The 26135-nt window shown below is 28.4% G+C and overlaps 1 long non-coding RNA gene across 1 annotated transcript in view; it reads right to left on the reverse strand.

Moving 5' to 3' along the window:
• Positions 1 to 5626: 5626 nt before the first annotated feature.
• Positions 5627 to 26135, reverse strand: part of LOC122269916 (uncharacterized) — an 81514-nt gene continuing 61005 nt past the window's right edge. The window contains exons 3-4 of the long non-coding RNA XR_011638242.1: positions 24043 to 24191; positions 5627 to 5968 (exon numbers count right to left, since the gene is read on the reverse strand). This is a non-coding gene — a long non-coding RNA (uncharacterized lncRNA). The remainder of the gene's footprint in view (positions 5969 to 24042; positions 24192 to 26135) is intronic.

Raw genomic sequence — 26135 nt, forward strand, 5'->3', positions numbered from 1 at the left:
CGCCCACATGTTGCGCGGACTGTTAGAGACTTCTGTTCAGCACAACGCATGCAACTTCTTCCTTGGCCTGCTTATTCGCCGGATATGTCGCCTATTGAGCACGTGTGGGATATGGTTGGTCGGCGTCTCACTCGTGATCCGCGTCCTGCAGTTTCCAAAGACGAACTTTGGTTGCGCATACAAGCGATATGGAATTCTCTTCCTCAAGCAGATATTCAACATCTGTTTGACTCCATGCCACGTCGTATAGCAGCACTTATTGCAGCGCGTGGTGGCTGCACCAAATACTGATTTCGGACGCTTAATTTGTTTCTTTTGTTTTGAAAATTTCATCATTTATTTGTATCAGTACAAGTCGTTTCTGCATTAAATTTCATTTGATTCTGATGATTCTTTCATGGTGTTGCATTTTCTACAAACAGCAGTTTATATATATACAGGGGGTCGACAAAATAATGAAAACTCTTCCATACTAATACATTTTTTCATTCTCCAAAATCACTAAAAGAATCATTTTATATCTTCGGAAGTATTTAGACCACGTTATTTTTCATACATATCAGTGAAGTTCTAAGCTATTGGAGGTTTGGGAAACCAACAGTAAATTATAAACAGAAAATAAGGTTTTTATATACTCTATGCCAAAAAATGCAGCAATTGATTTGTAACTTGTGACAATTATTTAGGTTATTATCAATGATTACACAAAATTTTGCAATCCTGGCTTGAATAATTATAGAGATATGGACATTTTTTAAAAAAAACTAATTTTTTTGTCTTACGTTTTTTTTGTTTAATTTGAAAACATTCTATAAAATTAAGCAAAATTTTCAGAGAAATTTAAAATTAAGTACAAATATTTTGCTTTAAGACTTGAAAAAAAATTTAAACTGTGCAATATGTAAGTAATTAGTTCTTTTATACTGCGCACACGCGGAAAAAAAATTTCTTTCTTTATAATTTTGTAATGAATCGTATTTGGCAACTGATAAAAATAGCCCAATTTGAATATCTTGAAATTTAAAATGTCTCAAGCAATCACAAAAAGTGATAAGAGGATTCCTACAAATATTGTTTTGACAAAATTTAATAACAAATGCTAATACCTTACAATAAACATTCATGCATCAAAATCTGATCTAGTAAGAAAAGAAAACAGGTGAAAGAAAAGACACTTTTATGGAGGATAATCCCCAATAATGACGTTGTCGTTTTTAATAAATCTTGTTCAATAATTCAAAATAAAATATGTGAGAAAACCCTTATCATCATAAGCTTTCTTTTAAAAAATACGAAAACTACTTAAAAAATTGCTTGAATTTTTTTCAATTTTTAAGATATTTAAGTCGAACTTTCTACCATAGTTGCCAAATAAGTTAATTCTCAACAAAGTTAAGAAAAAATAATTTTTTAATTTTTTCCCGCATATAAGCAGTACAAAAAACTATTTTAATTACTCATATCTTGGGCAGTTTTAAACGAATTTTTCTCAAATTTTAAAGCTGTAATTTTGTAATTATTTCTAAATTGCTCCAAAAATTTTATTTAATTTTATTGAATAGTTTTAAAGTTATAGAGAAAAAAAAACAAAAGACAAAAATATTAGTTTTTTTTAAAAATAAAAATGTCCATTTTTGAATAAATATTTAAGCTAGGCTTACGAAATTTTGTGCAATTGTTGCATGCAATAACCAAAATTACTGTGAAAAGTTATAAATTTATTGCTACATATTTTGTCATAGGATGTTCAAAAACACTCTTTTTTGTAATTTATTGTCGGTCCCTCAAACCTTTAAAAGTTTTAAGCATCATTGATATATATGAGAAATCTCATAACCCTAAACATTTCTAAATTTTAAAAATAATTCTTCAAGTATTTTGTATTAAACGGAACGGAGAAAATACAGTAAATTATAATTGAAATGAAGATTCAATGAACATTAATTATCAAAGTCTGATATTACGAAATTTAATGCATTTAGCTAAATTTAATTGTTATTTTCAGGTTTTGTAAAGTGAAACAGTTACTCTGTAATTTTTATTTTTTTCTTTAAAAATGTGTGCAAGCTGTAAATGATAACACCACTACGAAATTTTCAAATAATTCGTTATTCTTTATATTTTTATCATTCGATGACCTTCATGCTTGGAAATAATTTTGTTTAAATCATACATTTTAGGTCTCATCAAACTGTACCTAATAGAACTCGTTTTGCATAAACGCACAGGCAAAAAATACGCATTTTCAAACTTATAATGACGTTTCTTGAAAAAGGAGTAATTTTAAAACTCGTGTACTTATGTATTAATCTTCATGTGATGTACTTACAATTTAAAAGTATGTAATAACCAATTTAGTATTGTTGCTCACTATATTATTTTAATGAATGATAAATGGCACTTTACATTTGTGCATTAACTTTTTTCACTTAATACATTAAAATGCAGAGTTTTAAAGAGAGAAATGCGGCAAAATTTTTATAGTTGGACACTTCAGAAATTAATTTTACAAATTTGCTTAGTGAAACCTATTTTTTTTGGACAATCTTTTTTTTTTTTGCGAGTAATCAACATTTGTAATGATGGTACTCATTTTGGTTTTAAATAGTAACTCTTTTAAAAAATATCAACAGTGCATCAAATTTCATAGGAGGAAAGACACGTAGCTAAATTAGTTCGTTACAAGTCTTATTTTAAAAAAATAATAAAAGAAAATTGTGACATGAAACCTAAATTGCTAGGAGTGTTAATGTTTGAAATCTGATATACACTTTATACTAAAATATAAATTTTTTTACAAATATCAGTAAATTATCGAGTTTCATAGAAGGAAGAGTTGCTAAATTTTTTGTGTTGCAAGAGATATATCGAAAAATAATAAAAGAAAATTGCGTCATGAAACCAACATTTCTAGGAGTGTCAATATTTGAAATATGACATAAACTTCGTACTAAACAGTAACTCTTTTTTACAAATATTATGACATACACTTTGTACTAAAGATTAACTCTTTTTTACAAATATCAGTAAAATATCGAGTTTCATAGAAGAATAAGTTGCTAAATTTTTGTGTCACAAGAGATATATCAAAAAATAATAAAAGAAAATTGCATCCTGAAAACTAAATTTCTAGGAAATATGACATACACTTTGCACTAAACTGTAACTTTTCTTTACAAATATGAGTAAAATATCAAGTTTCATAGAAGGATAAGTTGGTAAATTTTTGTGTTACAAGAGATATATCAAAAAATAATGAAAGAAAATTGCATCCTGAAAACTAAATTTCTAGGAAATATGACATACACTTCGCACTAAACTGTAACTTTTCTTTACAAATATGAGTAAAATATAGAGTTTCATAGAAGGATAAGCTGCTAAATTTTTAACTTAGTATGAACCATTTTAATCCTATCCTATAGTTCTAGGACATAAATATTCCCTGCTTGTGATATACTTCATAAAGAATATATACCACGTATTTTACAAGAATTTGCAACAACAGGTGACTTAACAGTAAAACTTATCTAAAACAAATACTTCTATTATTTTTAAAATCTAGAATGGAATCTCTTTTTAATAACAATACAATGCATGCAATGCTTTCTTAAATCAATAAACAATCCATCCAATATAAGTAGACCAAATTTTTCCACATTTATCAAATTTTATCACAAATCATATAAACATATTTTATTTTTATTTTATCAAAATCATTATCAAAGCACTTCGGTTTTTGGTTTTACCATAAAACCAGAATCACGTTCAATTTTACTATATTCTGGTTGTTTTGGACTAACTTTTTTCTCAGTATGTTTTTGGAAGTTCTGTCACCAAGATAAAAAAAAGTCACAGTATTAGGGATTTACATTTTAGGTAAAGCTGCAATTTTAAACTAAATATGCCATGTTGCCATAAAGAACTATATAAGCTTTAAAAAGTAACTTAATTGTTTCAAAAGTTATTAAGTCTTCTTAAAAAATCGGTAATTTAGCAAGATTCTTCACCTTGATTAAAACCAGGGAATAATGCTGATGTTTTGTAAACTTTTTTGAGCTCAGATAATGCAGTGTTTCATTAACTTTTTCAATATTAAAAAATAAGATCATAAACGTTTTTAATTTTCCTAAAACTCTTGTTTTTCCTCATATTGAAGTTTTGCACCATTTTCAGAATTGGCAAGGCCTAAGCTTGACCTAACAGTCTAGCTTGACCTAACAGTCATGGATAACTGTTGCAAAATCACAGCAGTTATGAAAACAACGAATGATTGAATGATTTACAGAAAAGTGTTATGCGACAAAAAAAAGCCTTTAGAAACTCATTTCTTGATTTGGCTTTCAAACGTCTTCTTAAAGGTTTCTGGATTATATTTATTGAGTTGTGGAATTTATTGATTTCTAACAAAAAGTTATCTTTCAAAAATTAAAATTTTTTTTACGTAAATGTTTAATTTTAAAAGTGAAGTCAACCATATACACTGTAAAAAATAAGTGTAAACTCTACAGAAAAACGCATATCTTTAACAGAAAGACACTGTTTAAAGATAAATATAGATTTTTCTGTTTTTAATCCTTACCCATGCGCTGCAGAAAATACACATTTTATTGTAGACTTTTTCCGTATATTTGATGGTTTGAAGCTGTTTTTGCAACAAGCAAAATAATAATAATTGTAATAATATTAAAATAAGATAAAGACAGTTTTTCTCTGTTTTTCACCCTAATCATAAACAGATTAAAACTGTCAATTCAAATTCTAGCTTTCGCCACACACTTTTGGTTACCGTAACAAAACTTTATCTTCCTTCAAACATTTTTATGATTTTTTTCTAAACTTGCTCTTAATTTTCAGAAGTCATTTTAAAGTTTCAAACATCGTATAAATAAAACTGCCATTCGATTTCATTGTCAAATTGATGCATTACCTGATTACTTAATTTCTTCAGCTATAATTTTTTGGCATGTTAAGCTGACAGAAACATTTATGCGAATAGGGCCACTATAGTTTTAAATGTTTTTAGACTTAAATATTATTTCATCAAGTAAGACTTTTAAGACAGAAACAGTGTAAGATTAGTCTTCATACTGAAACACTAGAGCTGCGGTAGCCTAGGGGCAAAGCGCTCGCCTCACAAAGAGATGGCGCAAGTTCGAATCTCAGAGTCGGCTGGTCGTAGTAATGCTGCTTTTGGTTATCACCGGCCCCATAGCTGATTGACATTGTTATTTTATATAGTTTTTTGTTAAAATAATGGAGTTTGTTTCGGTTAAAATAGCATAGTTTATCTGTTAAAATAACTGAGTTTGTTTTGATCTGCTTAAAAGACAGGAGCCTGATTTAAATATCAATATTTTTCTGTGAAGTATGTAGTCTTATATTGGCACAGCAGCTGAAAATGTTTCACTGTAATTTAAATTTTTTTCACAATAAATGCTCTTTTTTTTATAAAGAAAATGGAAATTGGGGTGTATATTTCATTACATTTTCATGCATATTAGAGAAGCTTGCGAAGCAAAATTCTGTATCTTGTTTCCAGGTCGTAAAATCTTTGTTGACTTTCAGGGTTTATTGATCAAGGTTCTAAATCAAGAAATACACAAAAAAACTATTCCTTTTATAAATATATATTTTAGAAATAATTTTTATTCTGAACAATATATTTTATTTAAGTAAAAGGAAGAAAAGGAAATACTTTAAATTAAACCTTTAGTAAAAATATATATAGGAAATGTTTATGAACTCAAAATATCGAAAAAAATATCAAAGAAAGATGAATAAAACAAACTAAAAAGCAGCAGCTTGATAAATGTCATTTGTTACAGTATCCTTTTCAGAAAAATAAAGTTGAAAATCCCTTCACTATTTCTTTTGGCGCTTTTCTTAAATTTTTTTTTTTACGTATCCTCTCTATTTCATCAAATGCACTGTTGCAGGTGTACCATCACATCCATAAGCTTCTGGAGGACTGAAAAGAAATAATATAAGCTTCTTGAAAATTTTTTTCTTTAAAAAGACTGTAGAACAATAGAAAAAGAGAAAGAACCCTAGAGAAATGTGCCCATTTTGTATGTTTTTAAGAAAATATCAGCCCTGACGAAAGGTTCCATTTTAGCTACATGCTACTTTATGTTGAACTTTGCATCAGCTGTTGCCTCAATTTAGCATAACTTTCGTAGAAGTCTGTGCATTTAGTTTTACTACACTGTTAGAAATTTCTCGGAAAAAACGGCTAAATAACAACTTATTTCATTGTTATTTTACCATATTCAAACGAAACAGTCAAATAACCATAAATAAGACGATATTCAAACTGTTAATTGTTAGAAAAACCGTTTATTAACTGCTTTCAACTAATGCAGTTAAAAAACCAGAGTTTCATAGTACCAAAGAGAGTACCAGAAGTTTTATAGTACCCCTTAGTTCCTTGCAGATGTGTACATATTATAGGCGATAGGACTAATCTGTCAATCTCATGACCGATGGAATGGGGCTTGAGTCCCAGAGTTGACCCTACTATATTTGTTCCATTCTATTCATATGAAGAGTTTCCATTATCCTGCTGTTGTTGTTGTTGTTTATTTACGTCGCACCAGAGCTGCACAATGGGCTATTAGTGACGGTCTGGGAAACATCCCTGAGGATGATCCGAAGACATGCCATCGCAATTTTGATCCTCTGCAGAGGGGATGGCGCCCCCGCTTCGGTAGCCCGACGACCTGCACGCGAAGTCGAGCACTTTGCGGTAGAACAGTTTAACGAGGACCCATACCGCACACCCTCGGTCCCTACGCAGGCTGATCCAAGTGGTCACCCACCCGCGCACTGACCATAGCCAGTGATGCTTGAGTTCAGTGATCTGCTGGGAACCGTGTCTTAACGATCAGTCCACTGCGGGACTCCATTATCCTGCACTTCCCAATTTGTGATCTTAGACTATTAGAATACGATACTCCTATTCATACATAGATGGCAGCACAATATAGCTGCTTATTAATTTTATTTCGGATCACTTACAATGTCTGAAACAACCAGATAAACTAACTAAACCTCATTCCATGATTTATTTGAGAAAACACACCCTAACCACCACCTGATTAAATTTATAGTGAAAAAAAAAACTATAATGCATGCAATAAAAACAAAAATATATAGTATTAAAACCATTCATTTAGTAATTTTTCCATTCACATGTTAATGGCTTACTAGAAATTCTGGTTTTCAAAAACATTCTGGAATCTTATAACCACTGAAAAGTAAATTTAACCGAATAAATGATTCTTATGCCGTGCTCTGAGACATCATTATAAAAGTACCAACTTTTACCACATTTACGAAATTTTATCACACATTATATAACCATATATTTTATTATTTTGACCGTGCTTTTTGGTGCTCCAATGGAACCAGAAATACGGTAAATTTCATCCTTTTCTGGTAGTTTTGACCATACTTTTCTTCTCAACGTACAATTACTTTTACAGCTTACAAAACTACAAATGAGAAATAATATTGCATGATAATGTTTTAAGTAGTCAAGTCAACAAAAAAGAGTAAGTAAAGGTTAAAAGGTAAAGGCTGTCCCCGCTTATGGCACAATTTTTATTAAAATTTTCAAGGAATCAGTTATTACAAATTGATCCTATAAAAAAATTAATTCTATATAGTTTCAGTTTATAATTACTGGTAGATTAAATTTAGCGAATTAACTTTTTTTTTCAAATAACACATACATAACATAATACTCTGTGACTTATTAAAATATAACTGAAATAATTATTAAAGTATACAATAAAAAAAAAACGACAGACACATTTTTAATTGCTTTATTATTTTCTTTTCACGCGTTTTTATAGAATACCAAGAAAGTAATTAAAACGTTACTTACCTTTTCCCTGAAAATTTATCAACTATAAATTGATGGTTTTTTAAATTGGAAGTTTCCTGAAAATCATTAAAATCATCCTAATTATTTCATTTTATGTAGCGCGTGCATATCTATTGAATAAAGTTAAATTTACACCTTGAAAACGGGGTAATTAAGAATCAGAATAATTAGTTTCCTGTTTTATTTCTGTTGTTTCGAAAGTAATGCCGAGTGCGTTTCGAACTTATTAAATGACTAGATATAAAATGCAAATGAAGATATGGGTTAGTTAATCTATTCTTTTTGTTAAAATTAATAATGTGTGTTTATGACAGCAATCAACCGAGGAAATGAGGTAAAAAAAATTTTTAAATAGCACATTTTTATGTCTTATCGAGTGAAATTAAGATATGTCTAATTAAAATATTTTTTAATGTTTCATATTATTTTTAATCATCTGTCTGTTTTGCAATAGATTGCCAACATTATAATTTAAATATAGTAATTTTAACGTTTGTTTTATTGAAGACAAACTTTGAAAATTATTTATTCATTTAATGTCCGTCTCTATTACTTGTGACTCCGATTCTGATGAATTATCTGAGTATATTTTCTTTTATAAAATTTCTTTTCTATTTTTTTCCTTATTTTCTACTTTTTAACCTAGTTATGTTAATCTTACTAATTCTAGGATAAAAATAAATTCTGGTTGACTTAGATAGCAGCTCGAAACTTGAAATTATTTCAGACAATTAACACAGTGAAGCAAATTTTTTGTTGCCTTTATTAAAATACTTCATATAGCCTAATTTGGGTGTAGGGATTTGAAATCTGAAACTAAATTTGCTAAGGCTACAAATCTTTTTAAAATGACGCTAGGACGCTTCCGATTCATAAGCGCAAGAAGTAGAATTCATTATAGGAATCCTAAAAATAAGGAAAATGCATACTTAAGTCTTACTTTTTTGAAATTGTTTTTAAACTTGCGCATGCAGCAAAAATAAGACGGATATCTTAATATATTTATGCTATTCAGAATAAACTAGAACAATGCATTTCAAACTGACCTGTCTCATATTTTACAGCAGATTAACCTCAGCTACCAACCAAATTATTGTGATAAGTCTTCCTCAACTCTATGGACTATATTAGCGAAAATGGAAGCCTTTAGTAGCGATACTTGCTCCTTAGTAGGCTATTTCTATGAGTATCTCATCATTAACGGCCATATATTTAAAGTAATCATCCTCTTCTGGATGTTAACTTACATTAAATGCATAATGTAAGTAATCAGTTTATATATATGATATGTACTTAAGCACTGAGTCAAATAATGTATTAGTCTATTGAATATAGCGTCCCGTCTTTGTTTGAAAATTCATGTCATTAAATTGAAACCCAAATGCATGCTTCTAATATTTTAAATAACCCCTCGTTTCATACTCAATGATTTTATGCCGGATGGATAAAAAGCTCGTTAAAAAGGAAAACAAGGAAATAAAATATCCGTGTTAGCCCAGTGGTTCAATATTCTGCTAAGACCCATCAAGTACCTGCGATATATGTTCTCGTTAAATCTGTGGAATGGTAAGTCCTGTGGTCCATCGCTGAGTAGTACCATGGGCTCAGAAATTTGGTGGCCTATGTCAAAATTGTGGAAGTGGCCTCACGAGTGAGTGGTGCTTTTATCTATATGGTAAGTTTTGAGCTAAGACCTACTTTCTCCTTCGCGGTGCACTCTTGTCAAACGAGAGGGGCAACCTCCTTGTTTAATTCACTAAAGGCCTGTTTACACGGTTCAAGTTCTTGAATCCGAGAAATTGAAGAGATTTCTCTGTCCAAGAAATTGGATGATTCGTTGACACTATCTAAGTTCTTGAATGTCACTGATTCGTCGAAAGAAAAACTTGCGCATGCGCATTGTTCAGATTCAACATTATAAAATAATACTTATATAAGTTTAAAATTACTAAATAAATTCAAATAAAATCATAATAACTCAAATAAACTGCAACAGATCAATTTATTTGGACTAAAATATATGAAAACAGACAAAATGACATAATTTGCTGGCTGCTTGTTGACGTCACAAAACCTAAGACGCTGATTGGTTAAGGGAGAAAAAACTTGAATAGAAAGTAGAACATGCTCTACTATCGTCCAAGAAGTTGGACCAAGTACTTGGATGATCGTTTACACACGATCCAAGCTCAAAGCAAAACAAGTTTCCATCAATATCAATCAATCTCTGTCCAAGAAATTGGATCGTCTAAACAGGTCTTTAAGGCCAATGGCTGGCGCTCTTTGCTTGTCAGGATAAAAAGGCGCTCTTTGCTTGTCTTTGTTTGTCATCAGGAACAACAGCAACACAGGAAAATAAAAATTTATGAAATAAGTGTTTTTTCTCCTTTTCTAAAGAAATTCTTGAACTATGTATAGGGAGCCGAAAAAAGAAAAAGAAAGATAGATCCTGAATAATTTTTGATACAATAATCAGTTTTTGTTCTATTAAGAAGCCATCTTAATGATACAAGTTACTACAAAAGACTTATCGCAAAAAACGATATTAATAATTTTTTCCCGTTTTTAATGGTACAACACTGTAAAAAATTTCAGATCAAATTACGATATAAAGTACCGGGACCTGGGGTGCTTCATTCGTAAAATCCATTATACCTCAAAATTTATTTATGCTGTAAATTATTATACCGTAATTTTTACAGTAATATTCATATAGTTAGAGAAATTCAGTGATTTTACGGTAACTTTTACTGTCAGAATTTGCGGTTCATAAGATTTTTTGTTCCTTAATATGTCCAGGTAAAAATGGATTTTACGGTAAAAAGTACCGACGATTTGCCGTACCGTAATTTGATCTGGAATTTTTTTCAGTGTAGTTTACTTTTCATAAGATTCAATATAATAATTAACTTAGAAAAAAGAACAGCTCCGATAATTCATAATTTTGTATCCTCTCAGTTTCTTGCATTCTCCTAAAAGTTTTAATTTTTGGAAACGAGTCCTTTTTGAAATTTTCAATTGATTTGCACTTAAAACCAGGTGAACTTCTTCAATAAACAAATGCAGTTTCACAAATTTACTTATTCTTGTCTTTAGTTAATATCAATTTACTTATATTTATGTTATTGGTGTGAGTAGTTTGAGTATAGAACTGCAATTCTTAAATCAAACCAATTATTTTTTGCAAATAATCAGTTTTAATAAAATTCAAGCATATAAAATAATTTAACGGGAGGGGACAAACTCATTTGATGTTTAACATTCTAAATAGATAGCATTAAGATAAGGCTCTCTTCATTATATTTAACATAAAAAAAATAGCTTTATTCCATTGTTTGAAATCTCCCCTTTTGTTTTACATTCCTTCATTGACAGAACCCATAATTAGTCTCATTACTTTAGATTTTCCTTTTGTTTCATTTTTGAAGCTGATGAAAGATGCCTGCAGTGAAGTAATTACTCTTAGCCCGCTCTGTTCATGTTTCTATTAAAAAGGACATCCCAGACAAAAGTAATTACAAGCATTCAAATCTAATAAATATTATAATATCTCTTATGCATTAAATTAGAAGTATTTTAGCTTAAAAAAGAACGTCTTAAATAGAAAGTACCTTAATTATTGCTGGTATAATTATTAAACATACATATGTTTCCCTTTTTTTAAATTATTTCAATTAATGAAACGTTATTGGATTGATATTAAAATCATGCATTTATTTTGTTAGCTTTAATAATTTTTTTTCTACAAATTTTACATAATTTTTCCTTCTACAAAACATTTAAATTAAGTTCAACAGATTGTGAATATAATTATAATTTTCAAATATTTAATTACTGATCCATGAAATATTATTTTCTCATAATTCTTAAATCAAATAACATATTTTAATACTTTTTAACAATTTATAATCATTTTAGTTGAATATTATTAAAGAGGAAATAGAGATATGTTTGAAACATGGTTAAAATTACTTCATCTGATGGAAATTATCGAATCTATGTTTTAACAAAGCTACAAATCTCTCAGAATTTACCATATAGTCTTAAGGTGACAAGGGACTTTCAAAGAAGCAAAAATTTGTGAAAAAATCGATATTTTACATTTTATATTTCTGAAATCTTGGCATTTAACTGAACATTAAAAAAAAAAATTTCTGGAATAAGAGCAAAATTGATGAAGTTATGACCATTTCAGTTTTGACCACACCCCTTTGTTTACCTTTTTTTGAATGCAGGTAACTGTTAAAATTAGTTTGGTTTAAAATTAATTTTAAATTAGTTAAATATTTTGTTAATTTTTTTAAAGAAATTTAAAGTATATAATTATTAAACTATTTCATTAGACAATATTTATAGGTATTTATATTAAAAACAAGAAATATTTGTTCAGAAGTAAAATTTGCAATGAAAAAGTAGTAAATGTCATTTTTCTCAAAATGTCTTTTTTGACAAATTTACAAATTTCAAACTGTTCCAGCGTAATGAATTTTCATTCTATTGACCTGAGAAACATAAAAAATTCAAAAATTTTAATTTCTTAATTTCTTAAATTTTGAAATATTTCTTTGAAATTTTGTATAAAAGTTGTTTTTAACAATATAAATGTATTCTGAAAATTTCAAGCAAATCCCTTCATAATTTCAAAAAAAAAATTTGAAAGCCCCTTGTCGCCTTAAAAAATGCTTCGAAATCTTATTATTTTACCATTTTAGTTTTCAACAACTTCTTTCTGAGATGATTTTGATATTTTTCAAGTATTTTTGTGGAATCATCTTTAGAAAATTTCCATGACATTCCTGGGATCTTATGAAAAAATTTTTGTTGCTAGCAAATGAGCCACAATAAGCTACAAACAATTAACTTTACATAAACCAAATATTGACGCTTTGTAGTGTATAGATTGTTAATGTTGTATAACTTAAGTAAGTTTATATGCATAATATAGTTAATGAAGTTTTGCATAATTAATGTCGTTTTACATGAAGTATACAATACAGTTTTACATAATGTTGCATTACATAAATTAGTTAACGCTGTTTATAAATTTATATCTACAAGTTAACAAGAAATTTATGTTACAGCGCAATAATTGACGCTTTTTATACTATTTTGTACTAAAATATGTACTAAATCAAGGTTTTTTTTATACTGAAAGTTTCGTACTAAACTTTTTGTACAAATGTTGTAATAAAACAAAAACCGTCCCTTGCTCACCAACCTCTGGAACTGCTGACACAGGAAATTCAAGATAGCTTCGCTTACTGTTTTCGCCTTAGTCTTGTTCAGTGTCTCATTTCTATACCTTAATGCCCTTTGTAATTTATTTTAATTATATTATAGGCTCCTCTCGTTATCGGTCGACAATTCTTAGAACTGCTTGCGCAGTTCTTTTCAGATCGCTTCACTCGTTCTTTTTACCTACTCAACTTACTAAGAAACCATTTACCGATAATGCAGCTAACAAATCAAGATATTAAAGTGGACTGATATTCATTCTCTAGAAAACGCAACTTTACAATTTTAAAACTCCAGAATAAATTTAGAATTTAAGCAAAGTGAATGCTAAATAATAATAATTCTCCAGCTAAAAATTTTCGTTGCCCTAAATTGCAAGTTGCAATGAACAACGATGTGCAATAAAAAATGAGATTTTCTATATGCTCAAATTATTAAATGTTAGCTAGAATAAAAATAAATAAACAAAAATGCTTTAATTTGGAATAAATAAAAATTCTAATCAAAAAAGCCAAAATGCAAATTCGAATTGAAAAATTTTAAAAGTTAAATGTACTTTTTTAAATTTCTACTCGGTCGTAAAAACGTTTCAAATATTAAATTCAAACTGGAAGAACATTTTAAATAACATGCGCATGGTTGAAAATTTAAATCCCAAAGATTTAAACTGAAAAATAATTCCCTTGGAAATAAATAAAGGCATGTAAGAAAGGAAAGAAAGTGTCTGATGTCACACACACAAAAAAAAAAGTATAATTTAAGCGAAGAAAAGAAGGAAAACTCAGTCGTAGAAACGTACAAAAGTCGGAGATTTAGTTTAAATAAAAATTATCCTAAAAAAAACCATTAAAGGAGATTTTGAGTTTGGTTGTGCCCAGAAAATTCAAAAGAATATACACATTTCTTTCGGAATAATGCACTAAAATTTTAAATTTTATTAACTCCGAAACTAAATCCTTAACTTGAAAAAAAAAAGTTTACAGTCTCTTTATCTTTAATCATAAGAGAATGAAGCTACAAAAAATTAAAATTTTGCTGTGGTTAATTTGAAAAATACCTCCCCCCCAAAATCAATATAATCTATTTAATTACTCTAAAAAATTTTTAAAATTTAAATACGCATTACACCTTTTCAGGCATAAAAGTACGAAGCTGTAAGAACCTCTAATGCCCATATTAATAGTTTTCGCTTAACTTAATGACGCTGAGCAAAAAAGAAGCCTTCAAATTTAACATAAAATAACTAAAAAACTAATGACGATATTAGTAAAACTTTAATATCAGAATATTTATTAAGCACTTTTCTAGAAATGAGCGAAATTTCATATTAATTTATCAGTTTCTGAATTATGACAGTAGGAAACATGCGCGGTAAAAATTTCCTAAAATAGTGGTGACGCCGACAGTAACTTTTTTTTTTAAATATAGAGAGGTGTTTGATTTTAGAAATGTCAAATAGATAATTTGATTTACCCGTCTTTTACGCTTTAGGTCATTTAGACTAAGAAAACACATTCTGTGGCTTTCTGGAATGGGAAATTTATTACTTACTAAGCCTATATTTCTAATGACTAACAAACGAAGGTTGTAATTACCATTTTTTGTTTTCTGTAGTTTAGTAAAAGTTCTTGGGAGCTGTTTCGAAAATCCTTTAGTAATAGATAATCCTCTTTGTTGAAATCTGCTCATCCTTTATCTCCATAAATTTATGTCCATGGGTTTCATTCAGAAAATTAACACTTACACAAATGAACTAGGAAATGTAATATAAATTTAAAAATATTTCAATGCAAACAGAGCAAAAATATATTTAATCTAGCCTTAGTTTCTAACTCGCAGCAAAACCAAATTCCTCTTCTAATTAAAATTTTATTTTCAATTACTTTGGGGATAATTGAAACATGATGACCACGAGGAATTTTTCGCTATAAGCTACTAATAACTTCGTCATCAAAGGCATGGTATGCTTCTTTGTTAACACATTCAATAATGATAGAGCGTTATTAATTCAGCAACTCTTAATATTTCACAACTTGGCGAGAAAGTTAGCATTCAACATTTTCCTACAAACAAAATAAAGAGTTGACGCGGGGAAATAATTAAATATAAATTTTGCATCGAAAACTTAATTTTCTCAAGAAAATGCAGCCGTGTTTACTTAGCAAACATAGCTAGTTATACAATAATATTTGTACCTTGAAATATTAATATCAAAAAATTATTCTTCACCCGAAGAGAAAAGGAAGTGTGAAAATACTACTAAATTCAATTTCGCAGCTAAAGTCAATAAAAAGTCTTGATGCATTTGTAATTAAGACTTTACATTTAAGCTTTCAGAACCCTCTTTTAATAATATTTTTTTCATAAAAGGGATGCGATAGTCGTGTTAAATTTATTAGTTCAAGAGTAAATTACGGAAACTTCAAAGGACAACGAATATAGTATGTCTTATTTAAATTTTCGGTGAAATGATTTATTTTAAAATATTCATTTTTTTTATTGTGAGTATAATTTATAGATTTAGTGAAAATTTTTAAACAAATTTGACGAGAGTTAATTGAAAACTACACAGAATATTGTAAACATATATTAAAGAGAGAGAGTTGTAATGATGCTAAGAGTGAGTTGGAAGTAAAATTTTTGGACTTTGAAGCATTAATTTATTCTTGGAATTTTTTTACCGAAATAGTATTTTCATTTTCATCACATACAATATTTACCTATTTTCATTCATTTCTATACATTCTTGGACATACATGAAATCAGGCTAATTGCTTTTGAACCAAGTCTGAACCTTTTTTGATTTTCGGTCGGTGTTTAGTCTTGTAAGAAAGCAGTACGCCTTATAAGAATAGTTTTGTTACAATAGTCTTGTAAGAAATCATGGAGCATAATCAATCAAATTCTTTTTCAAAACTTATTCCATGTTGTACTCAGCATTGATTTTATCTCTTGAATCAATAAAGATAAGTGGAAGCTTTTCTTTCTGGGAAATCATACCCCACACTATCACTTTCGATGCATGTCATTGCGAGCCTGTCCTTATAAAAATAAAATTTCTAACAATAAGGTAATTCTAAATAACTGCAACAATTTTAACTAATTTTTCTAAAACTGATTTTGCTATTAAGCAACCTCAAAATAATTTTGTAATAACTCCTATAGAGAAAACTCAAAACAATATGCAATCTTCTGAAAAAAAATCAATGTTGAACCTTTAAATAAATAATTAATAAATATAAACATTTCAAGCTTAGTAGTTTAAAAAATAATATTATCAATAAAATAATTTTAGCTCTCTATAAGAAGTCAAAAATTATAATTAATAATGTATAATTTTCATATTTAATTATCAATCCAAAATTTCATGAAATTCGCTTCAAATTTGCATTGTTGACATGCACAACATAAGGAAAGATTTTAAGTTTAATATAAACTAATTACATGGAATTCTAATGTTTCTAAAAAAGATTTATTTAAATACTATTTTTAATCAAATAAAGAGAAATTTGTGGTAACATTTATTTATCTTAAAAACAAACGGACATGCTCTTCCGAAATTTGATTGAAAGCAATGAATGTCGAAAAAATTTAATTAAATTCTAAACAAGATCATTTAGTCAATTGTGTGTCAAAAGTAATAAATGAATATATATTTACATAGAAATCTTTATTGTTATTTACATTGAATTTTTTATCATGTGCAAATCCAATTCTGAAAAATCCATAGCTGAAAAATTCTATAACTTACCAACAATCTTCTTCAACATTAAATTTATATCTTCCAATAAATGTTAATATTTCCATAAAATCAGTGAATTTAAATGATGTATCTAAAAGTCGACCTAATCTAAAAGTCGACCTAAAAGTCGAAAGATATCTAAAAGTCGACCTAATGATGTATCTAAAAGTCGATTAATTATAAACTTAAAAATATCTAGTATAATATATTATTACCTACCCCAAATTCAGCTCTTGGTCCAATCCAATGCAACATAGAAATCGAATGCTGTTCTGTACTTATCCCCTATTTTAGCCTTAATTTCATATTTTGTAATCTGGCAAATTAGACGTAAAAATATTTCAAAATCCTTTTGCAAGCACATGACATTGTCACTTCTCTTAATATGCTCCGATTGGGTATTATTTTGAATTTTTCTTGAATTTTTGTGATTTTCTGATTGATAATGTTTTATTTTCAAATCGGATCTTCAAATCTTTCTTTTCTGGTGCTTCTCAGACTATTGGTTTGATATATTTTGCTTCGGCTGTATCAGTACAATATTAAAAAGTATTATTTTTGCGAATATAATCGTGTGAGCTGATGACGAGATTTCATCTCGTCGAGGTTTTATTTATTTATTTTTTTAAATTCATTTTGATTAATTTTTATTCCTTTCTCCTTTTATATTTTTTTTCTTTTTTATCTTACATTTTAGGTTCTATGTACTTGCAGATAATGCGTAGTTAATAAAACTTAGTAAATATTATTATTATTATTATATATATACATNGTGCAGTTTGTAAATGGTATTTGAAAGATACTGTTGTGACTTAGGAGTTTCTTGGAAGATAACAATATTTATGATTTTTTTTTAACCGACAACATTTCATCAATACTAAAAGAAAACACAAATATTTTTAATTCTAAATAGATAAAACTTCTTTGGAAAAAAACGCGTGCTGAAAAGCAGCAGAAATTTCAGAAAAAAGTAGCAATAAAGGAAACGAAGGAAATAAAAATATGACCACCGAAGCCGACGTCTTCAGGGGGTAACGGCCTCGGTAGCCATAAAAACAAAACCATTTCTAATTGAGGGAGAACATTCATCATTTATTCTAATACATTATATTAAAATTAATTTAAACACAACCTGTTTTCAAAATATGCTTCATCACTAGACAAAATATGGCATTTAAATATATATATACTATATATATGTATATACAATATATATATATATAGAGAGAGAGATTAATTAAGTATAAAATTATGAAATTAGAAAGTACAATGGTAAAGCTAAATTACATAAAATTGTCATGGCTTACTTTTAATTTACTTAAAAAATTCCATATCAAATGTTTTTGTTATTTGGTATACTGACTAAATACTTCTCACAGTTTCAGCTGGGATTTAACTCGAATCAAAGGTTTAGGAATTTATTCTATCCAGTATAGTTTTAAATAAGGCTGAGTTTTTTAAATTTAAGTATTGTTTTGAAGATTTCTTTTCTGATTATATAATTAATGTTTTATTCAAGTCAATTTAAAACTTATGCCTTAATTATTTTTCTATTCAACAATAGAAAAAATGAGTCTTTTTTAGCAGATAAGTGAACGTAATTTAGAGTTTTATTTTATAACGTTAAGTAAATAGTGATTTTACTTCTTGTAATGACAGGGTACACTAGCATTAAAAAGAAATTCTCACAAAAGACGATGCAATATGTTACGGATAATTTATTTCACTTCGTTCAACTGTCATTCGTCATTTTCACAAACAGGAATACAGCAGACGTAAAAATTCTTCTTGCTGGAAAAATAATTCATGAACTGTTATTTCCTTTGACAAGTGAAAGAGAAATTTCAAATATCTAAAACTTAGCCATCTTCTTCAGAATGGAATCTCTAACTTTAGTAATGCCATCTAGATTCTCCATGTAATTAAAATCTTCTCTTGCTATAACTGTTACATGAGGTGCTTTACGGTGTTAATTAAATAAATCAGTAAACCGTGAAATTTCTCCCCATTTGCTAAGGGAGATATTTTTTTCTAACCGAATTCTTGATTGAATTGCCAAACATAAGACTAATTGAAATTTTCTTTTGCGTCTGTTTCTCCATCTTTATTTTTATTTGGCTGTGAAAGTTGCCAAAAATATGCATACATTAAAAACTAAGTGAAATTGAATTGCTACATGGGAATAAATGTTGAATTAAATTGAAGAACTTAATTAAATATGAGACCTTAAAGTAAATTGAGTAAGCGATTTATTTTGTTGGAGTACTTTTTAAATGTTTGCCTGTTTTATTCTAACCCTGTTTATCACGATAATAATTTTAAAAACAATGTTGTTTATCACTTTAAATCGCACATTGTTAATTTTGGCACTGTCTTAAAATCTTATTTTGTTTCTTATAAAAGCAATTTGAAAAAAAAAAAAAAACTATAGTGTCTTCATAAATCCCACTTTTTATTACAAAATTTATTATTTAAAATAAATGTTGTCAATTGTATTTTAAAGTTTTTTACAATAATTCTTAAATTACAATTTTTTTATCGCTTTTAAAACAATAGTTTATCAATTTTTATCTTGCTCAGTTTAAAACAAAAAAGTTTTCAAGCGAAACTACAAAAACAATTAGAAAAAAATTAAATGCTCACTGAATGCTAAAAATTTAGCTGTTAGTTGTAATGCTGGTAAGAGCGACGCTTGTATTTTCCCTTTTAGTGATAACCTATCAGTGTGAAACTAAACAATTTGAATAAAAAAATAACAACTATTCAAAGGAACAACAAAAACAATTGAAAAAATTAAACGATCATTGAATGCAACAAATTGAGCTGTTAGTTGTAATGCTGGTGAGAGCGTCGCTTGTATTTTCCCATTTAGTGATAATGTATCAGTGTCAGTCGTTGTAGAAATAAATTTCTACAACGACTTAGTGCAGTTAATTTGATTATGTTAACTATTTGAATCACTAAGGTACATATATATATATATATATATATNCTTATATATATATAGCTGCTAAGTTTTCCTATCAGTAATATTTATGTTGCAGGTAATAATTAAGCAAAAGGGGATATGATTAGGAATTTTTTATGCCTTATTTTACAAGTCATTATTTTATCGGGCGATGTAACGCATTATCAATAAGAAAATTGGTGTTATTACACACCTCGGGAAATTTTGTATGCGAGATGTAAGAAGGATGCTCTTCTTTAGTACAGATACTCGAACAGAACAAAATATTGAAAGTTTGCCTTATGTAGTCAGATAAAACTGGCCTAACAAGATATGTAAGAAAATAATTTATTTATAAAAAAAAAAAAATAAATTTGTCTATTATTGTAGCAGTAAGAGGGATATATTTTATTAATATTTTTGTGCTATTATGGATTAAGATCTAGAAAAAATTTCACCTTTTTTATGTTAAAAATATGATGACCTACAACAAAAAGATTTATGCAAATTAATTTAATCCTGATAAAATCACTTTCCATAATATTGAAATTAAGAATAAATAAGTAAGACTCTGCTTAAGTCAACAATCATTATGCTTGAAAAGGTTTTTAAGTAACTTCAAAGTTTCAAGTAAAAGATAATAAGTTGTCTAATTCATATAGCGAATATTTGAAATCTTGTACTTCAGAAAATAAGTGAACTAAATCGAATGAAACTAAAATTCGAAATAAATGAACCATTCGGTATAATTTCATTTATTTCATTAATTGTAGTAGTTGGTTGCCGTTATTTTGATGTTGAAAATAATTAATCACCCGGAAAACACTGAAATGTTTCACTAGGAACATTAATTAGCCACAACAATTTAACTCCTTCACGCATCATTATATTTATATGAAATTATGACTTGCATAGAAAAGTACTTGTGCGTAAGAGATAAATTTAGAATTACTATAAATAACGAAGAGTTGCTGTAGAAAGGAAGTTTTGCTGCTTAATTATTAAAATCTATTATTCTCTGATATTCTTTTTAAACTCCATTTAAAGACACGGATATAACATTTCTTGTTTTTTGACGCTAAGAATTTCCTCAAACCCTTATTTCTGTTAATGCTTTTTATATGGCTCAGCCAAAGAATATACGTAGGGGAAGATGTCTAGCTTCCGTAGGCATAATGTAAGCCAGTCCCTCAAGATTTAGTGCCATTCATGTGTATAAAAGAAAAAACGATATTTAAGGGCAGGCAGCAGAAGTTTTTGAAACGGATTTCCACCCTCCTCTCCTCCCTACCATTACTGGGGTTGGGATAAGAAGAAAAATGTTCTCTTTTTACTTATTATTGGTTTGTTCTGCATTTTTACACTATTGATAAACTGTGCTGCACTGTTAATAAAGGTATTCTTTTGAGAATACATTCATATCATCCATGCTGATTAAATCTGCTAACACATTTCGACAAAGAAAGAAAGAATAAAATGGTTGTGCGAGTGGTAGCGTACCCAACCATGCAAGTAGAGTTGCCTAACAACCGGTTCACAAGTGGCACACCTCCCCACAGTCATTGCTTCTTATGCGCCGAATTTTAGTACATATAATGATATGTTAAATCTGAGTATGTTGCTCACCTTGTAATTGTTTTTATAGTATAACATACCGAACTGAGCAATTCTCCGCATTAGTTACGTAATCTAAGAGCTGAACTTCTCCTTTGTATATTTTTCTGCTCAGCCACGCCTGCCAACTCGATTTTATGAATCGGATTTTTTTTTTCAGTTTAATTAAACAATAAGTTCACCATTTTTAATAATGTGATTTCAATAAACTACAGTGAAAAATAATTCGTTTATCTTAACACGAAAAATTGTGGTAACTACTTTAAACCAAAGCAGTCTAGTGAAACACTATGGATAACTCTGGCTTCTTGTTGTTTCACTACACCAGTTTTAGTGAACCTGTCTCCAAGAATATTCTTTTACACTTCTGGGTGCAAAGTAGCTGCACACGATTTTTTTATAAAACAACACAAAAAATTATGATAACAGTAAAATATGATACACATTAGAGTCAGTGAAGTTATTTTTACAATATCATTTAAAGTACTTAGTTTAAGATGCACGCACCCCAATTCTTGAAATAAAACTAGTTAGTAAATCAATTATAGACATAATACAGAGAGAATATTAAAACAAATTTGAGCTAGGCTTAAGAGATTAAAAAATGATAGAAATTATGCATTATAAACCATTTGATAAAGATCACAGAGATTTAAAAATTAAAATGTAACTTTCCTTATTAAACAAGCAAAAGCATACATACATATTTTAACGGGATACTTTTGTTTCTGTAAATGTATAACATCGTGAAAGACAATAACTGTAACTCTTACAACAAACGTCGATTGTAAAAAAAAAAAAATTAATGATGATATCCAACGTGCGTAAACATGGGAGTTTTTGGTAACAAAAATAATTCATGTATGGTGTGAATGCGCTAGATCTTGGTGTAAGCTTTTCCCATTAATAGAAGATATATTTTCATTACACCATTTAAATTGTATATGAAAGATCGATTTGGTGTTACCTTGGAATAAAGTGTTCCTTCACATAGTTCGTTGGGTTGTTGATGTTGACGTATGCCATTGAGGCAGAGGGGGTGCGATTGTTCTTTTTTTCCAGTGGCGCCATCAATGGCCAAGAATTCGGCTTCTGCCTCACCCATAAGTCACACCCGCTTATAGAGCTGACCCATTCATACATCCATTCATTCCTCCACAGATCGTAATTTTGACCTGATCAATCTCCAATTCTGTACCCCCAGAAGTTTTGATTTGTTATGGGAACATTGGCGACTTTGAGACTCGACAGATTTAACGTGCATCAGTCACCATTTACTACACGGGGAGTCTTCGGCCGGCAGGAATCGAACCCACGGCCACTTGGACATTGGCCCAGTGCTCTACCAACCAGGCTATCCCGGCCTGTAGTTTTTTGGGTTTTATTATATTATATTCGGAGAGATATTACACCACAATTTTTGCATTACAGTTGAACTAATCAATATTTATCATATTATCTTTATGTTTTGTAAATATGGGATAAGTCAATTAAATTGCGCATTTTTATTCATTCAGTTTGTATTACTTGCCTGAAAACACAGTGAAAAGCTAATTTATTCTGAAACAATTCAAAGCTTTTTTATCAATTGAAAATGAAATAAATTATATCATTTCAGTCACTGAGCTTCATTCAAATTAGGAAACAAAGCCGAATAAAGATTATTAAAGCGAAAAGTTTTGCAACTGATTTCCAGATACGCCGTAAACTTTTAAAAGCCTTAGGTTACAAATGTGAGCTAACTTTATTGGACGATTCGACTGCATTATTTCTTGGTACTCCAAGTAAAGCTGTCAGAATCGAATGTATTTCCCATGACTCGAGAATTTAATTAGTTCTTTGCATTAGTATGAAAACTTTGTTGCTTAGTTTCTTTATGTAAAGCGGATCGATTACATTCCAGATCTTACTGTACCTTAATTCTTAATTTACTAATTAAATTCTCATGTATCTGAGATAAATGTATAAATCAAACTTTTCGATTAATTTTAGGATTTGGTGATAATCTGTTAGAAAATTAAATCTAAACGCGCATTATTATTAAAAAAGCTTTGAGTTATGTACAAAAAGAAAGTTGGAATTTAAAAGTGTAAAGATTATTTTTCTTTTTTCTACCAAACTTATTATTTTTTTTACATTAAAGCAAAAATGAAGAAAAAAGTATTTTTCCACATATAGTTATCTCAAAACGATGTTTCGATTTTACTGACATATGTATGCATCCTTTGCGTAACAGGCCATACGTGTTTTTTACAGTTTGTGTCCCCGTGTTTATGAATATTTGGGTATTAGGCATCCATTTATAAAAAATAAGCTTTTGTTTGAAAAACTTTTTTTCACTTTAAATTTCTAAAATCATCGATGCATACAAAGTGGATATTTTATCTTATAAAATTTTTGTTTTTAGATTATATACTTTTAATTAAAAATTACAAGAAAAATGAAATAAAACAAAGAGAAACTTATAAACAGTCAAAGTATTTACTTCATCATTAAGGAAAGTTCATCATTAATATTCATCATTAAATTCATCGTTCGTCATCATAAATTTTTTTAATTGAATTACTTTCTTTTAATATAATATTCATCATTAATAGAAAGTTACGAACATCTTACTTGGGTTCATAATCAATTCCTTTTCTTAGACGCAGCTGCTGAACAAGATGGTATCGTTTTTCAGTACATTGAACAGGATCTTAATACAAATAAGCTAATTGCAAGTAGGATCTATGTTCTAAGTAAGATACGTCAGCTTCAATGATTTTCTATAAACGAAATTGAGAAAACGATGCGGAGTTTATTTTCAAAACATTTTGGGCAACATTATAAGACTTGAATTGGACGAAAAATGCAAAAAGAAAAAAACATATATTATGGAAGACAAGAAAGTAATAAAAAAAGTAATATACGGAATAACTTTTAATTCAATCATCGGATTTTAACTTAATATGCTACAATCATCATTAATCATGATATTTGCATAAGATATCTTATTATTGATGTCTGCTAATTTAGCACTAATAAATACTTATAAAATCAGTGTTTAAACGCGTTGTCTTATAATAAACATGGATACAGTGTTGAGATAAAGATAGTCGATAATCGTGGTTTTTTATGGTTAACTGTATGAAATGTGTTATTTTCCATATTTTAACTTCTGTTTTCCATTATTGTTTTAGATGCCCGTATCGCCCCGATATTAGGGAGAGACAGTCACTTGTTAGTTTAATTCATTTTTTTTTCAAAAAATTTGTTCTCAATATTAGTTTATTTTTTGTTCAAAATATGTTGAGTACATGTATGAAAGCTTAAAGTATGCATAAAACATTTTTTGCATCTCTATTCATAGTACTTTTATTTCGATTTGATAAAACTATGGCCATCAGTCCTACACTTATCTTATATAATAAATATCATCAAAATATTTTTTTCTAAGTGATTAAAAAAAATTAAATAATTTAGGAGCTTTAAAAGTATTTCTACTTCAACTAGGGTCAAAATTAATCACTCTGCTAGAGAAAAAAAAACTTTCGAAGATATCATTTAATCATTTTTTATTAATTTCTTTTATATAAATTTGAGTAATTTGCATGAAGAACGAAGTTTTTGAAACCCCTCTGTAATGAGCTGCATGACATCATTATTCATTTCCGTAACTAATTACGCTATTTTCTTTTAGGCTTATACACTTTGTCGGAAGTGTAGAAACTTGCTATTAAAAAGATAGATAAGTAATTACAAAGATTTATGGTACAAATTAATTTAATTCAGATATTTTACATTTGGGATTTTATAATTGATACTGATTAAAAAGAGTAAGAAATGAATAATTGAATAGAAAATTCTAAATGGGTTACTGTTTCCACACCAACAGAAAATCAATGTTAATCAATCATTCCAGTGGTACTTTAAGTAAGATATGGTACTTTAAATTGTTGCACTTAATTTTGAGTAATTTGAGACATTGTTACTAAATATTAGCAGGAGTTTAATAGATAATCGTTTCTCTCAGAAGGAAAAAAGCACGAGGCACATTAACTTTTTTTTGGTTAGTTATTACAATAATAATTATCTTTTAAAAATTCGATTTTGGTAGAGCCTCTAGACCAAATCATCTCCAAAAAAAAAAAAAAAAAAAAAAAAATTTTTTTTNAAAAAAAAAAAAAAAAACAACAGTATCTCTGAAATTAATAAAAAATATACGAATTAATTAAAAAATCATGATAACGTAAAAGGGTTTTAGAGGTACACAGTAAAAAATTCCGGATTGCAGTAAAATTTTACGGAACAAAAATCCGATATACCGTAATTTTTGTGCTGTAATATTTACAGTAAAATCATTGAAACACTGCAATGAAATAAATATTACTGTAAAAATTATGGTAGAAAATTTACGGGTAAAAAACATTTACGGTAAAATTGACTTTACGGATGATAGAACTTAGGGTGCTAGAACTTTATACCATAATTTGAGGCATTGATACTATAAATCAACGAAGAGTTTAAAAAGTAGACGCTTCTCGGGAAGAAAAAGCGCAAGCAAAAAAAAACTTTTTTACAGAAAATAGTTAATAAGTACAATAATAATTATCTTTTTATAAATTCGATTTTGGTAGTCTCTAGACTAAATCATTTCTTGAAAAAATAACATAATCTTTGAAGTTAATATATAAATTAATTAAGAAATTAATAAAAAAGTCTAAGTTTTT

Source organism: Parasteatoda tepidariorum, chromosome X1 (genome assembly GCF_043381705.1).
Source record: "Parasteatoda tepidariorum isolate YZ-2023 chromosome X1, CAS_Ptep_4.0, whole genome shotgun sequence".
Lineage (NCBI taxonomy): Eukaryota > Metazoa > Arthropoda > Arachnida > Araneae > Theridiidae > Parasteatoda > Parasteatoda tepidariorum.